Below are 15,654 nucleotides of genomic sequence, written 5' to 3' on the forward strand. Positions count from 1 at the left end.
ACTTCCTGACAGAGTTTGAGTGAGGAACATTAAATGAAGAGCTTGAGTCAGGAGAATTAATGGGGGCATTTAGCGAAATAAATTGTCATAAATAAGTAGGCTGTGATAGAGAGGCAACTGTTATAACTGAAGAAACAAGGTAAGAGAAAGAAAGGGCAAAGGAGGGGTGGAGGGAGAGGGAAAAGATGGTGGAGGAAGGGGGAAAAGGAGTGTGGGAGAGAAAAGAGGGGGTGGGAAAAGAAGATAGAGTGAAAAGTATGCAGCTGCAGCAGTTAAGGTGGGCTGGGAATTCTAGCAGGAAAAGTAAACCAGGAAATTAAAGCTGAAATTTTAAAGTTAGAGAAGAATTTATATATCTATAGGAACTAAAGCTACTGAATTTAAGACAACAACCAGTTCAAGCAGCCAAGAGAAGGCAGTACAGGTCCTGAGACCCACAGGAGAGACATACAGACAGATGCTGTGAACTCTTTGTGACATAACACACCAGTTTGTTGGCATGCTTTTTGTCATCCGATAAAATTTGCAAAATCCAACCTTTTTTAAAATTCATTCGGAATGTGGGAGTCATTGGCTCAGCCACTACTTATTTCCGATTTGACAAAACTTATTTTTGTACAAATATATTTACCAGCAAATGTCGCCAAGACTAGCCATATAAAAAACACAAAACAAAAAATTCCATGTTATAACAATGTAAATTTCAAAACAAACATTTGATCAATGTATTAGTAGAAATCCCACAATAAATGCTTAAGTTCGCAATGTTAATATGCTTAAAGGAGAATTCAAATTTACTCGACCATATTTGACTTTACCAGAACTAAGTTAGGAGGAGACATTACTGGTTAGAGGGTTCCAGTAAATACATCAGTGTTATATAAAAGGTAGAATTATCTCAAGTGAATATGGCTTACAATGAATGCAGATGACAATTTGATTAATTACTAAAGATTATACCCATCCTGTTGAGAATCTGGAGTCACATGTAAACCAGACCAGGTCAGGGTGGCAGTTTTCCTTTCTTAAGGAACATGAGTGAACCAAATGGGTTTTTATGATATTTGACAGTGCATTGGTTACATGGTCACTGTTAGTTGAGCTTTCTTTTATTCCGGATCTGTACTGAAATTAAATTTCAGTGTCTGCTGTATGGAATTGAATCGATGTTTTCAAAACATGAGCACAGGACTCTGGATTACTTGCCCAGTGACATTACTGCTATGCCTCTATGTTTGTGTGTCAGTTAATGATTTCTACCCACAGCATCATTACCAGAAATGTCAGACTATGGTGTGTAATATTAAACAAAAAAAAGTCCCAACAAATGTTACACCTTATGCCAACACATGTAAGTGCAACCATTCCATCACTAGTGGAATTTTTCAGAGCAGTGTGAATGAATTAATCTCGTTTTCAACAATCTACACCTGAAGAAACAGGAAAGGGTGGAGGATGTGTGCATGACAGGAACACAGGTGAAGAGATTGCCAAATTTAAAGAGTGGACAACTGGTTCAGATTCAGCATTTTAAATTATGTATTGACATTCTGCTGAATTGACAAGGGTCTATCCAGAACCAAGTTCATCACACACAATGGTGCAACTGAGAGATGGAACTGAGAACAACACTAATGAAGCACCAAATACACCACTATTATGCAACTTCACTGCTCCCATGCCATGCAAGGTAAAATCCAAAACAACATCAAATGTTAAAACTCCATCAGACCACTGAGCAAATTCAAGATGACGCGAATATTAGTTACTGAGTAGGGTGTTGGCATATAAGGTATGAACAGACTATTACAATGCTTAAGGCTGAGTTTCTTAGCTAGATACTTTGTAATATATAACCAAGCATTTGCATCCACTGTAAATAGTTACCATTATTTGTAAAGCAAAGTTATTTATTTGTAAAAGAAGACATATTGCAGTATGTCTTTAAGTGGGTGTAGTTGTGGTTTCAATACACATCATTAGAGGGAAAATGAAGCAATACACCATGTTAACCAAACTGATGAAGCTATGAGCTTAGATGTGTACAAGTTTAACTTTAATTCTGCTGTCAACTTCTGTAATCTTTAATGAATGAACCTACATACCTTAGACTTAACCAATTTTTTATATGGTTGATGCTTTATATTTCACTACAAAGTAAGCACAAGAAGAAAAACACATGGCATCTTACCAGATGTCTCCTGAAAATCTACATACAGCTTTGTCCTCATTTACCCTGTTAATTAAACTATCGCTGAAACAGTTTGTCAAACAATTTTTTCTACCATAAAACCCATGTCTTAGTGATATTTTCTAATTGTTCTCTAACCATTAGTCTTATGGATTCTTGCATTTTCACTGTTATTTTTGCCAGGTTACCAAGTTCCTTGCTTTCTCCCTAACTGAATAGGGTTTTGTACATAGACAGTGTTGTCTATTTTTGTGCTGCACATCCTATATGAGTCAGCCTTCAATTAGAAAAATACACAACTGAGGATTGAGGCTATTCTAGTCAAAAATGATTGTTTTTAAAAAAAAGTTGTGAACTCAGACTTATTGTAGAATGTACGTTTCTATTTGGAGAATAAAATTGCACACCACTGAATATTCCGACCATAGACCAGTTGAACTCTATTTTTAAGATTATAAGAAATACGACCACGCCATTCAGCCCATTGAGTTTGATCTACATTCTGTAAGATCGTAACTATTTTGATTGTGATTTTAATTTCACATTCCTTTCTATCCGCCAGAACTCCCAAAACCCTTGTTGGTCAACAATCTAACTCAGCTTTGAATATATTCAGTGAACCAGTCTCCATAGCTTTCATCTAGAAGAGATTTCCATAGACTCAAAGATCTACAGAAGAAATTCCTCTTCACTCCAGTCTTCAAAAGAAGACCACTTAAAACTGTGCCGTTGGTGCTAAACTCCCCAACAGACGAAGCAACTACTTTGGTCTTACTCTCGCAGAATTTTGTTCATTTCAATAAGATCATCTCATTTTTCTAAATTCAATTGGATATAGGCCCAACACTTCCTCATAAAGCAACTTCTTTATAAAGGAAATAATCCAGTGAACCAGCTCTGCATGACTTTCAGAACAATTGTATTCCATTTTAAGTAAAGAGACCAAAACTTTACCTAGTTGAAGAATGGGTGAAAGGAGCACTCAGGGAAAATCAGCATCATCTTGTCTTTGTAAACAGAGAACTAGACCTGCAGGAGAAATCTCTACTCAGAAGAATGCAGAGCTTGAAAAGAAAATAGAGTGTCATTACAAGAAAACTATAGGTTCAATGCTTGAGTAGAGCAGAGGACAAGTAATCAATACGTTTGCTATTTCTACTGAGTTTTTAAAAGTAAAAATTGACCTTTATATTAATGAGTGTTTAAGGTAGAAGTAGTAACGCCTATAGTTGATGGTTAATAATTTTTTAACTAGCATTGATATCCATGTTGCATTTCTTGAGGTAAGCCTGAAGGGAGTCTTTGAAATGCTTCCTTTGTCCTTTTGTTTGAGCGCCTTCCTTGAGCTGGGCAAAGATGATTTGCTTTAACAGGCATCCTGAACATGTGGAGAAAGCGAGGACTGCAGATGCTGGAGATCAGAGCTGAAAATGTGTTGCTGGAAAAGCGCAGCAGGTCAGGCAGCATCCAGGGAACAGGAGAATCGACGTTTCGGGCATAAGCCCTTCTTCTGGAATGAGGAAAGTTTGTCCAGCAGGCTAAGATAAAAGGTAGGGAGGAGGGACTTGGAGGAGGGGCATCAGAAATGCAATAGGTGGAAAGAGGTCAAGGTAGGGTGATAGGTCAGACTGGGGTGGGGGCAGAGAGAAGGGCACAGGCCCTTCTTCATTCCTGAAGAAGGGCCTGTGCCCGAAACGTCGAATCTCCTGTTCCCTGGATGCTGCCTGACCTGCTGTGCTGTTCCAGCAATAAAGTTTCAACTTTGATCTCCAGCATCTGCAGACCTCACTTTCTCCTGGGGGCAGAGAGGGCAGGAAGAAGATTGCAGGTTAGGAAGGCAGTGCTGAGTTCGATGGATTTGACTGAGACAAGATGGGGGGAGGGGAAATGAGGAAACTGGTGAAATCCGAGTTCATCCCTTGTGGTTGGAGGGTTCCTAGGCGGAAGATGAGGCGCTCTTCCTCCAACCGTCGTGTTGTTGTGGTCTGGCGATGGAGGAGTCCAAAGACCCGCATATCCTTGGTGGAGTGGGAGGGGGAGTTGAAGTGTTGAGCCACAGGGTGGTTGGGTTGGTTGGTCCGGGTGTCCCAGAGGTGTTCTCTGAAACGCTCCGCAAGTAGGCGGCCTGTCTCCCCAATATAGAGGAGGCCACATCAGGTGTAGAGGATGCAATAGATGATGTGTGTGGAGGTGCAGGTGAATCTGTGGCGGATATGGAAGATCCTCCCTCCAAGGCCCAAAAGCAAAATACGCTACATCGATGACTGTATCGGCGCCGCCTCGTGCTCCCACGAGGAGGTTGAACAGTTCATCCACTTCACCAACACCTTCCACCCCGACCTCAAATTCACCTGGACAGTCTCAGATTCCTCCCTCCCCTTCCTCGACCTTTCTATTTCTATCTCAGACGACCGAATCAACACGGAGATCTACTACAAACCGACCGACTCCCACAGCTACCTGGACTACACCTCCTCCCACCCTGCCCCCTGTAAAAACGCCATCCCATTCTCCCAATTCCTTCGTCTCCGCCGCATCTGCTCCCAGGAGGACCAGTTCCAAAAACGTACAACCCAGATGGCCTCCTTCAAGGACTGCAATTCCCCCCCCCCCCGACGTGGTCGACGATGCCCTCCACCGCATCTCTTCCACTTCCTGCTCCTCCGCCCTTGAGCCCCGCCCCTCCAACCGCCACCAGGACAGAACGCCACTGGTCCTCACCTACCACCCCACCAATCTCCATGTACAGCACATCATCCGCCGTCATTTCCGCCACCTCCAAACGGACCCCACCACCAAGGATAAATTTCCCTCCCCTCCCCTATCAGCATTCCGTAAAGACCACTCCCTCCGTGACTCCCTCGTCAGATCCACACCCCCCACCAACCCAACCTCCACTCCCGGCACCTTCCCCTGCAACCGCAGGAGGTGCAAGACTTGCGCCCACACCTCCCCCCTCACCTCCCTCCAAGGCCCCAAAGGAAACTTCCATATCTGCCACAGATTCACCTGCACCTCCACACACATCATCTATTGCATCCTCTGCACCCGATGTGGCCTCCTCTATATTGGGGAGACAGGCCGCCTACTTGCGGAGCGTTTCAGAGAACACCTCTGGGACACCCAGACCAACCAATCCAACCACCCTGTGGCTCAACACTTCAACTCCCCCTCCCACTCCACCAAGGATATGCAGGTCTTTGGACTCCTCCATCGCCAGACCACAACAACACGACGGTTGGAGGAAGAGCGCCTCATCTTCCGCCTAGGAACTCTCCAACCACAAGGGATGAACTCGGATTTCACCAGTTTCCTCATTTCCCCTCCCCCCACCTTGTCTCAGTCAAATCCATCAAACTCAGCACCGCCTTCCTAACCTGCAATCTTCTTCCTGCCCTCTCTGCCCCCACCCCAGTCTGACCTATCACCCTCACCTTGACCTCTTTCCACCTATTGCATTTCTGACGCCCCTCCCCCAAGTCCCTCCTCCCTACCTTTTATCTTAGCCTGCTGGACAAACTTTCCTCATTCCAGAAGAAGGGCTTATGCCCGAAACGTCGATTCTCCTGTTCCCTGGATGCTGCCTGACCTGCTGCGCTTTTCCAGCAACACATTTTCAATCCTAAACATGCGCCCAGCCCAGCAGAGTTGGTGTTTGAAGCTTATGGTCTCGACAGTGGTGCTATTGGCTGCTTAAAGGATATTGATGTTAGTATGCCTATCCTTCCAGCTGATATTGAGCATTTGTCTTAAATAACACTGATGGTACTCTCCTCAAGGGCATTAAGGAGGCATCAATATGGAGTCCAAGTTTCAGAGCCAAATAGAAGAGTCGGAATGATTGCTGCCTTATTCACAAGGATCTTGGTATCAGGATAGATGTCACTGTCTCCAAAGAATCATCTTTAGGCATCTGAAAACAGCATTTACAAATTGGATGCAATGTCGAATCTCTACATCATTGTTAACCTTGGATGATAGGAAGTAACTTCCCAGATAGAGGAAATGTTCCATGTTTTGGAGGATTTCTCCATTGATCTTAATGGATAGATGGACTGGTAAAGGTCCAGAGACCAAAATAATGTTGTCCTAATCAAAGTAATGATCAGTGCAGATGACTATTGGACAGACCGCCAGCTCATCCATTCCTCCATGTCCCTCAAATGTGTCCAGAAGCAGCTGAGTGTGAAAAGGAAATTCAGCAAAAGGCTCAGCATTGAGTGACTTCAAGAGCTAAGCAGACGAGCAAACTTCTAACAGTGTCTTTCCCAAAATCTTTAAACAGTTCATTTCAACAGACTGGAGGAAATCTGGAAAGAGCTGAAGACAGCCACTATCTCATGCTGTAAAGAAATAATTAGTTGCAAAAGCAGGAAACTCCAAGACTGTTTCAATGAGAATGACCACATTATCCAAGACCTCATTGACAGAAGAGAAAACTTCTCCTTGTTGATAATACAGTTGGTTCTGATAATAACGCGATAGTTCCATTCTTTTACGATCTTGTGTTGTAAGAAAATCACGCAATAGCCCTGCCTTTTAAACTAATGGGGCCAAAATTGCATTATAGCCAATAGAGGTAAGGAAAGTTCAGTGGAACAGTGGAAACCCGTCAATCACATTAAAGCCAATTGGCGCTGAAGTAATGCGCATTATAGCAGAACCAACTGTACAATATCACTAGCAAGGCAAAGAGGAGAAACCATTGAACAGCTAACTCAGAGTACAAAGAAGGATGGAAGTCAAGAAACAGTGGTAGACTGAGAAAGAAGCTGCAACTCCTTGCCAACAAGTATGACACCCTGGGTTCCTCCTGTGCCACCGAGGCAGTCCTCGGGCTCCTCCTGTGCCACCGAGGCAGTCCCCGGGTTCCTCCTGTGCCACCGAGGCAGTCCCCGGGTTCCTCCTGTGCCACCGAGGCAGTGTATGGATCCATCATCCTTGGCCTCAAACTAGTGCGGAGTAAGAATTGAATACTTCTGAGAGACAGAGAAAGCATCATCCCCCACTGCAGAGTGCACTTTAAAGATCTCAAACTGTGAAACAATCGTTGCCGTGGATGTGTTGAGAAAATCCCCAACTCCCCAAAGTTGATCTTGGGCTCCCACCAGTGTGGCAGAAGTTGAATTGCCATTAGACATACGCAGAATGAAAAAGCCACAGGACTGGATGGAATTCCAGTAGAAATTTTCAAATTTGGAGGAGCTCAGTTTATTTATCAGCTCCATCAACTGTTCCTGAAAATCTGGGACAAAGAAGAAATCCCTGCTGATCTCAGAGATGCTGCCATCACTACTGTTTTCAAGAAAGAAGACAAAATGAACTGTAGAAACTACGAAGGAACCTCCTACTCTCCATCTCCAGGAAGATCATCATCCGAATCTTCACTATGCGGTTTCTTTGAGACTCTGAGGCAATCTATTCTGAAAGCCAGTGTGACTTCTAAACAAACCATGGAACAATAGACATATCTTTATCATGTATATCATTCACTGAAAGCAAACATGTACCTAGAACAAACAGTTAAGTAAGCAAATGGTGTATTGGCTTTTATTGCAAGGGGATTTGAATACAGGAGCAAGCTGCAGCTTAGAATTTGGCGAGACACACTTGGAATTGTGTGTCCAGTTTTGATCTCCTCATCTGAGAAAAGATATATTTGTCCAACAGGGAGAGCAGGAAACATTCATCAAATTGATTCCTGGATTGGCAGATATGTCACATGAGGAGAGACTGGGTCAACTGGGCCTGTATTCACTGAAATTTAGAAAAATGAGAGGGCACCTCACTGAAAATGTAGAAAATTTTAACAGGCTCGACAGACTGATGAAGGGATGATGTTCCCCTAGTTTGGGACAAGCCTCAGTAAACAGGGAAGAGCATTCAGAATTGAAATGAGAAATTTCTTTGCTCAGAAGGTGGTGAACCCATGGAATTCTCTACTGCATGAGGTAATGGGGCCAAGTTGCTAATATATTTAAGAAAGAGGTGGATTTGCAGAGTCCAGGGGAGTAAAGGGCTTAAAAAGATCAGATTAAATTCCCTACAGTATGGAAACAGGCCCTCCAGCCCAACCAGTCCACACCGACCCTCCGAAGAGTAAGCCACCCAGACCCATTTCCCTCTGACTAATGCACCTAGCATTATGGGCAATTCAGCATGGCCAGTTCACCTGACCTGCACATCTTTGTACTATGGGAGAAAACCAAAACACCCAGAGGAAACCCACGCAGACACGGGGAGAATGTGCAAACTCTACACAGACAGTTGCCCGAGGCTGGAATTGAACCTAGGACCCTGGTGCTGTGAGGCAGCAGTGCTAACCACTGAACCACTGTGCCACCCTGAGCACAGGAGTACAGCAATGAAACAGAAGGTCAGCCATGATCATGAATAAATGACAGAGAAGGCTCAATGGGTCAAATGGCCTACTTTTGCTATTATTTTCTACATTTCAGGTATACCAGGTGTGATCTAAAAAAAAACAGTTCAACTGCTTCAAAACTCTGATCTCACAAAGCCTGTGCAATAAAGGCTAATTCCATTAGTCTTCCTAATTACTCCTTCTACACTATATTTTGTGATTTGTGACACTTGCCAAATGGTAGAAGCAGTATGAAATAGTTGGGTCACAATGAACAATTAGATCCAGGCTCTGCAACCCTATCACATCCAGTCGTGATTAGTGGTGGACAAATAAACTAACAGGTAGTGTAGTTTTCACAAATACTCCATCCTCAAAGATCAGTGCAAAAGCCAAAGCTGAAGTATTTGTATCAGCCTTCAGCCAGAAGTGTAGACTGGATGATCAATCTCACCCTCCTCCTGTGGTTGCTTTTATCACTGATGGGAATCCGGTTATTTCAAGAAGTGGCTGAAGGCACTGCATATGCAAAGACTTTGGGTCCTGATAACATTCCAGCAACAGTACTGAAGACTTGTGCTCTTCAGCCAGCTACACTTCTGGTCAAACTGCTTCAGCACAGCTACAACATTGGCATCTATTCAACAATGTGGAAGATTGCTCAGATAAATACACCAAAAGCAGAACAAATGCAGCCTGACCAGTTATTGCCCTAGAAATCTACTGTCTATCATCAGCAAAGTGATTTAAGGGTTCATCAACAGTGATATCAAGCAGCCTTTGTGGAATGGGCAGCTTTGGTTCCATTAGGGGACAGACCTTCTGATATCAACTGACCCATCGGACTTCACAATCGATACAACTGGTACTGCCCATTCCGCAAACTAGATTAGTTTGATGATTCCTTTGCTTTCTAGTTTTTTGATTTCTGCCTGTACTTCTGTCCATAAGGCAAATGACATTGGGTGGGCCTTGACATAATCATGGAATTGCTTTCTGGTCAACATGCAAGGTGGTCATTGCTCCTTTGACAGTCCGTAAACCTTTCTGAAAAACCTCTAGGTATTTAATTAGGACTTTGGTCAGGCAATGTGGTGAAACGGTTAAAAATTATGTCCCAATACGTGTGAATCTAACCGGAATGGAGGTGTTGCTTAGTCCCGTGTGAATCTTATTACACACCTCCCCGTGTGAATCTTCTTATCTGTATGTAACATATCTGGAAAAGAGTATATCAGCTGGAAAAGTCTCCAGTTCGGTGAGTCTGCTCCGGGGTTACGTTTAACCGCCGAGCGTGGGTTGTTGGCAACCGCTCTACGAGAACTGACGGCTCCCAGTTCCGGTAACATGTAGAGTGAGTATAAGCCAGACCCGGGAGTCTGCTCCGGGGTTACGTTTAACCGCCGAGCGTGGGTTGTTGGCAACCGCTCTACGAGAACTGACGGCTCCCAGTTCCGGTAACATGTAGAGTGAGTATAAGCCAGACCCGTTGTAAGTATGAGACCTGGTTGTGGCGACGCTGCGGGGAATAAAATGCTCATATTCTAGCAGACTCGCCTCTTGGTCGTTTGTTCTGTGTCAGACTACTCTCCTACGAACCTGACCTTGAGAATTTTTTAAAACATTTTGGCGCTGCGAGCAGGGTCAATCGCAATTGAGGAGAGATTTTGATACAGAACAATGTTTAGGAAAAAGACTAAGAAACCAGAAGAACAAACTGTGGAGGTCCCGACCGTCCCGGGATGGCATGGACCGTGGCATGACGTGGCAGTTTGTTTGAGAAATGGTGGGGGGCGACCGGAGGAACCCCAGGGTCGCTGCTGTCCACCCTTGAGAGGATCCCAGTACTGCCGAAGAACCCCTTGCCTGGGGTACAGCGGAGGATGTGGGCATGTCCAAAAAGCTGAAGCGGAGTTAACAGAATTGAATGGGATTGAACTGAACTGAACTGAGTGGAACTGAAGTGAATCAAATTGAACGGAACAAAATGGAACTGAGCTAAATTGAATTGAAATGGACGGAACTGAATTGAACACAATTGAATTGAACTGAACAGACCTGAACTGAGCTGAATTGAACTACACTGAATTGACTGAACTGAAATTAACTGAAACGAATTGAACTGAATTAAGCATAATGTAACACATGTATTGGGCCAAGCAGTGGAATGTGGTGTAAAATTATGTCCCAATACATGTGTGAATCATAATGTAACACATGTATTGGGCCAAACAGTGGAATGTGGTGAAACGGTTAAAAATTATGTCCCAATACATGTGTGAATCTAACCGGAATGGAGGTGTTGCTTAGTCCCGTGTGAATCTTATTACACACCTCCCCGTGTGAATCTTCTTATCTGTATGTAACATATCTGGAAAAGAGTATATCAGCTGGAAAAGTCTCCAGTTCGGTGAGTCTGCTCCGGGGTTACGTTTAACCGCCGAGCGTGGGTTGTTGGCAACCGCTCTACGAGAACTGACGGCTCCCAGTTCCGGTAACATGTAGAGTGAGTATAAGCCAGACCCGGGAGTCTGCTCCGGGGTTACGTTTAACCGCCGAGCGTGGGTTGTTGGCAACCGCTCTACGAGAACTGACGGCTCCCAGTTCCGGTAACATGTAGAGTGAGTATAAGCCAGACCCGGGAGTCTGCTCCGGGGTTACGTTTAACCGCCGAGCGTGGGTTGTTGGCAACCGCTCTACGAGAACTGACGGCTCCCAGTTCCGGTAACATGTAGAGTGAGTATAAGCCAGACCCGTTGTAAGTATGAGACCTGGTTGTGGCGACGCTGCGGGGAATAAAATGCTCATATTCTAGCAGACTCGCCTCTTGGTCCTTTGTTCTGTGTCAGACTACTCTCCTACGAACCTGACCTTGAGAATTTTTTAAAACAGGCAACCACTTTCTAATCAAAAAAATGTTGAGCTAATCTGGGTGAATCTTTCAACAAATTACACCCCATCAAGCTTGGGCCTGAGCTTTGTACAACAATCAATGGTAATTGAACCAGGTACTTCTCAAAGGAGACTAGAACCATAAAGGTTCCCTAGTATAGGTTCTCAGTCTAGCCGAGATCTTTCACAAACCTAAGGGTTCGAGTCCAGAGCAAAATCTGTTAAAGACTCATCCTGTGATCACTGAAATGGATGCACCGGTATTGACCTCCATTGGAGCTAGATGACCGTTTAACCAGATGTTTTATTAGTTCTGATTTGGATGTTGCTAAGCGATTTATCTGATCCAAACCAGATGTAGGTGGACTTTGCAGAGTGTGCACTCTCCTGGATATCGGCCAATGAATTCTCTTACTCAGTTTAGGTATAGTGTGATTCTTTTGTTGTCTCAAGTCTGCAACAACTACAATGGTTTGCTGGCCTGGATCCTGAAGAAATTCTAATTGCTTGGCTTTGCTTTGGGATTTTGCTGTGGGCTGACCTAGACAGACCAGAGTAAACGATGACATATTATTATGTTGAGCAAGAGTGATTGTCCTGAACAAAGATCGCCAACAGATACTGGCTGAACTCCACTAGGGTCATCCAGAGGTCTTCAGAATGAAGATGTTGGCAAGACGTTATGCCCGATGGTCAGGATCAGATGCAAACATAACCGCAGTGAAGCAGTGCTCAGAGTGCCAAATAGGACAAAAACGACCACCAGCAGCTCCCCCACATTCACGGGATTGGCCAGGTAAACCGTAGACTCCATTACACAATAACTGTGCAGGTCTTTTCATGGGCTCAATGTTCTTAGTCATTAGTGAGCTCATTTGACAAACACAGAGACAGTGATAGAAAATCGGTGCACATCCTTTGCGATTTATGAGCTCCTAGAAGTGTTGGTCACAGATGAAGGGCCAGCAGGGAGTTTGAGTATCTCTTGAAGTTGAGTGGTGTTTTGACAAATAAAGACAGCTCTATACCATCCATCATCCCATGGTCTGGCAGAAAGAACAGTACAAGCTTTGAAGGCAGGCTTAAAGAAATAGCCTACAGTTTCACTAGATACCAAATTGTCCCTGTTCGGTTAGGACTACCCCTCATGAAACTACAGGGATAGCTTCAGCAAAGTTGATAATGGGGAGAAGAATATGATCTTCTTGGACCAGGAGGGGGCAGAAGAGGGAAATGGCATCAAGAACGCAAATACCAGACACAAAATTCCTTTAAGTGACAGTTTACTTGAGGAGACAACATTTGATGTAGGAACCATGGGAATGGCCCAGCACGTAAGGTCAGGTCCAGTAATGTACAAAATTCAGATAGGTGGCAATGATCCTAAACAAGCACGTGGACCATATGAAAATTGCAAACTTACAAATGGTGCGAGAGCAAAGCATGCCTGGCTCAACAACCTTTCTGACTGTATTGGAACTTGTGGGGCTCCCCCTCACTCTCATGCATTAAAAATCCCTAGAATCTGAGGTGGGACTGAGCAGATGTCACCACCTTGATGCATTTGCCACCTGAAGAAGAGATTGAATTTCTTCCGAGATGCTCTGGGCACCCGTATCAGAGGCAGAGTTGGAGGAACCTGACCTGGTGCTAAAATGCACCATGAGGAACTACAACAAAAAAATAAATCAGCCTATGTTCTCGGACCCGGGGGTGGGAAGATATAGTAATTGCAATGAATTCAGCCAGCTGGACCTCATCAAATGAATGGCCCGATTGGGGTTGTTAACCTGGTCCAAACAGGGAGCCCTGGCTGACAGATATAAACAAACATGTCAGACTTTCTATTCAATCAAGAGCTGGCTCTGAAGGAGCTGGATCAGCATCAAGGACTCTGCATGTGTAAATAAAGGGTGATTTAATGACAGGATACCAGCTTCTCTGGAGTTATTTAACTCCTCAGATTACATATTTTCTAATCAACCTGTTAAGAGAAGCTATTACACACTTCTGGAGCAGGTGAGATTTGATCCTCTGTCTCTGTCTCAAAAGGTAGAGACAACAACCCCAGTTCCCCAGAGTATTAACCTCGGCACGACCATCTTCAGCTGCTTCAATGACCTTCCCTGCTTCAAAGGCCAGAAAGTGGGATAGTTTCTGATGATTACACCATGTTCAGCACTATTTGTGACACCTCAAGATAGTGAAGTAGCCATTGCCTATATATGGCAAGATCTGGACAAATGCTTGTTATTTATCAACTAAAGAGCAGACAGTGTTCACAGTACATATAGGACAGTGATCATCTCCAACAAAGGGGTATCTAACTATTGCTCCATGATATTCAATGATGCCACCATCACTGAATCCCCCATCATCAAAGCCCGGTGTACGAATTAGCCATAAAACACTGCAGCTACAACAGCAGGTCACTAAGGATTTTGCAGTGAGTAATCTTTTTTCTAACCAATGCCAATCAACAGACGCAAGAGAGGAGTATGATGGAATGATCTCCACTTGCCTGGATGGTGCAGCTCCATAACACTCAGGAAACTTGACACTATCCAGGACAAAGCAGCCTGCTTGATTGACATTTCATCCACCACCTAAAAAATATTCACCCCTTCCCTGATGGTGCACAAGATGAACTATAGTAACTGACCAACGATTCTTCAAAAGCACCTTCTAAACCTGAAACTTCTGCTCCCTCCACACAGGCAACAGATACACTGGCACACCAACTTAAAGTTCTCCTCCATAGAACTTCTTTGCTTTCAATGTTACTGGGTCAAAATCCTGGAAGCCTTTCTAAAAACACTGTGTATGACCATACACCCAAAGGATTCCAGCGATTCAATAATGGCAACCCACTGCGGCCTTCTCTAGAGCAATTAGGAATAAGCAATAGTGGCCGAGATAGTGATGCCTATATCCCATGAATGAACAAAAATGCACAAGGACACTCACATCCCACTGTATTGCAACATTCTCTTCCCCATTTCAATAGCTTTCTTACTCTGCCTGCCCAAACAGAAAGTGTTTTTCCTGAAGTATACTTTGCCAAGTATTTCAAACTAGATCCTTTTATAGACTCCTTTTACCCTACCTGCGAATTTGGTTACAGTACAATTCAGTTCTTTCATCCAAATCATTAATGCAGGTTATAAATAGTTGAGATATCAAAGCAATTGCCAATTTGATAATGCCTCATTTATCCCACTGTTAACTGATAATAAATTTGCCAGTTTTCCTTTCACAAATTGCAATTGGACATGGTCAACATGGTTATGATTTCATATATGTCCTGCTATTATCTCAATATTATAATATAGCATTTCCCAAAAGCACATCTGGGTAATTCTCGTTTCATGCTTTCTCTTCCTTTCCTGAAACATGGTATGAAATGTGTTTTCCAATTTGCTGCAACCTTTCCAAACTCAAGGAAATTTTGAAAATTTGCAAACAACGCATTCTCTACTTCTTCAGCTACCTACTTTAAAAAAATACTTTTGCATGCTGGCAATTAGAGTCCTGGAGACTTATTCACCCGTAGTGCCAGGTTTTCAGTGTGATTGCTTTAGGTTCCGAATTAGTGGCGCTGGAAGAGCACAGCAGTTCAGGCAGCTTCCAAGGAGCAGCGAAATCGACGTTTCGGGCAAAAGTCCTTCATCAGGAATAAAGGCCTTTATTCCTGATGAAGGGCTTTTGCCCGAAACGTCGATTTCACTGTTCCTTGGATGCTGCCTGAACTGCTGTGCTCTTCCAGCACCACTAATCCGGAATCTGGTTTCCAGCATCTGCAGTCACTGTTTTTACCTGCTTTAGGTTCCTCCCTCTCTTGCATAGTGTGGAAACAGGCCATTTAGCCCAACAAGTCCACACCAACCCTCTGAAGAGTAACCCACCCAGACACATTCTCCTATCCAATTACTCTACATTTTCCCTGACTAATGCACCTAACCTACACATCCCTGAACATTATCGAAAATTTAGCATGGCCAATTCACCTAACCTGCACATCTTTGGACTGTAGGAGGAAACCGGAGCACCCAGAGAAAGCCCACATAGACACAGGGACAAATGTACTAACTCCAAACAGACAGTGGCCTGAGGCTAGAGGTCTCTGGCACTCTGGGGCAGAAATGCTAACCACTCAGCCACCATGCTGCCATAAAATTAATCTTACAGGTTTTCTTTGTTTTTTTTA

Source organism: Chiloscyllium plagiosum, unplaced genomic scaffold (genome assembly GCF_037043375.1).
Source record: "Chiloscyllium plagiosum isolate Xiang-an unplaced genomic scaffold, Cpla_swu_hap1 HiC_scaffold_10, whole genome shotgun sequence".
Lineage (NCBI taxonomy): Eukaryota > Metazoa > Chordata > Chondrichthyes > Orectolobiformes > Hemiscylliidae > Chiloscyllium > Chiloscyllium plagiosum.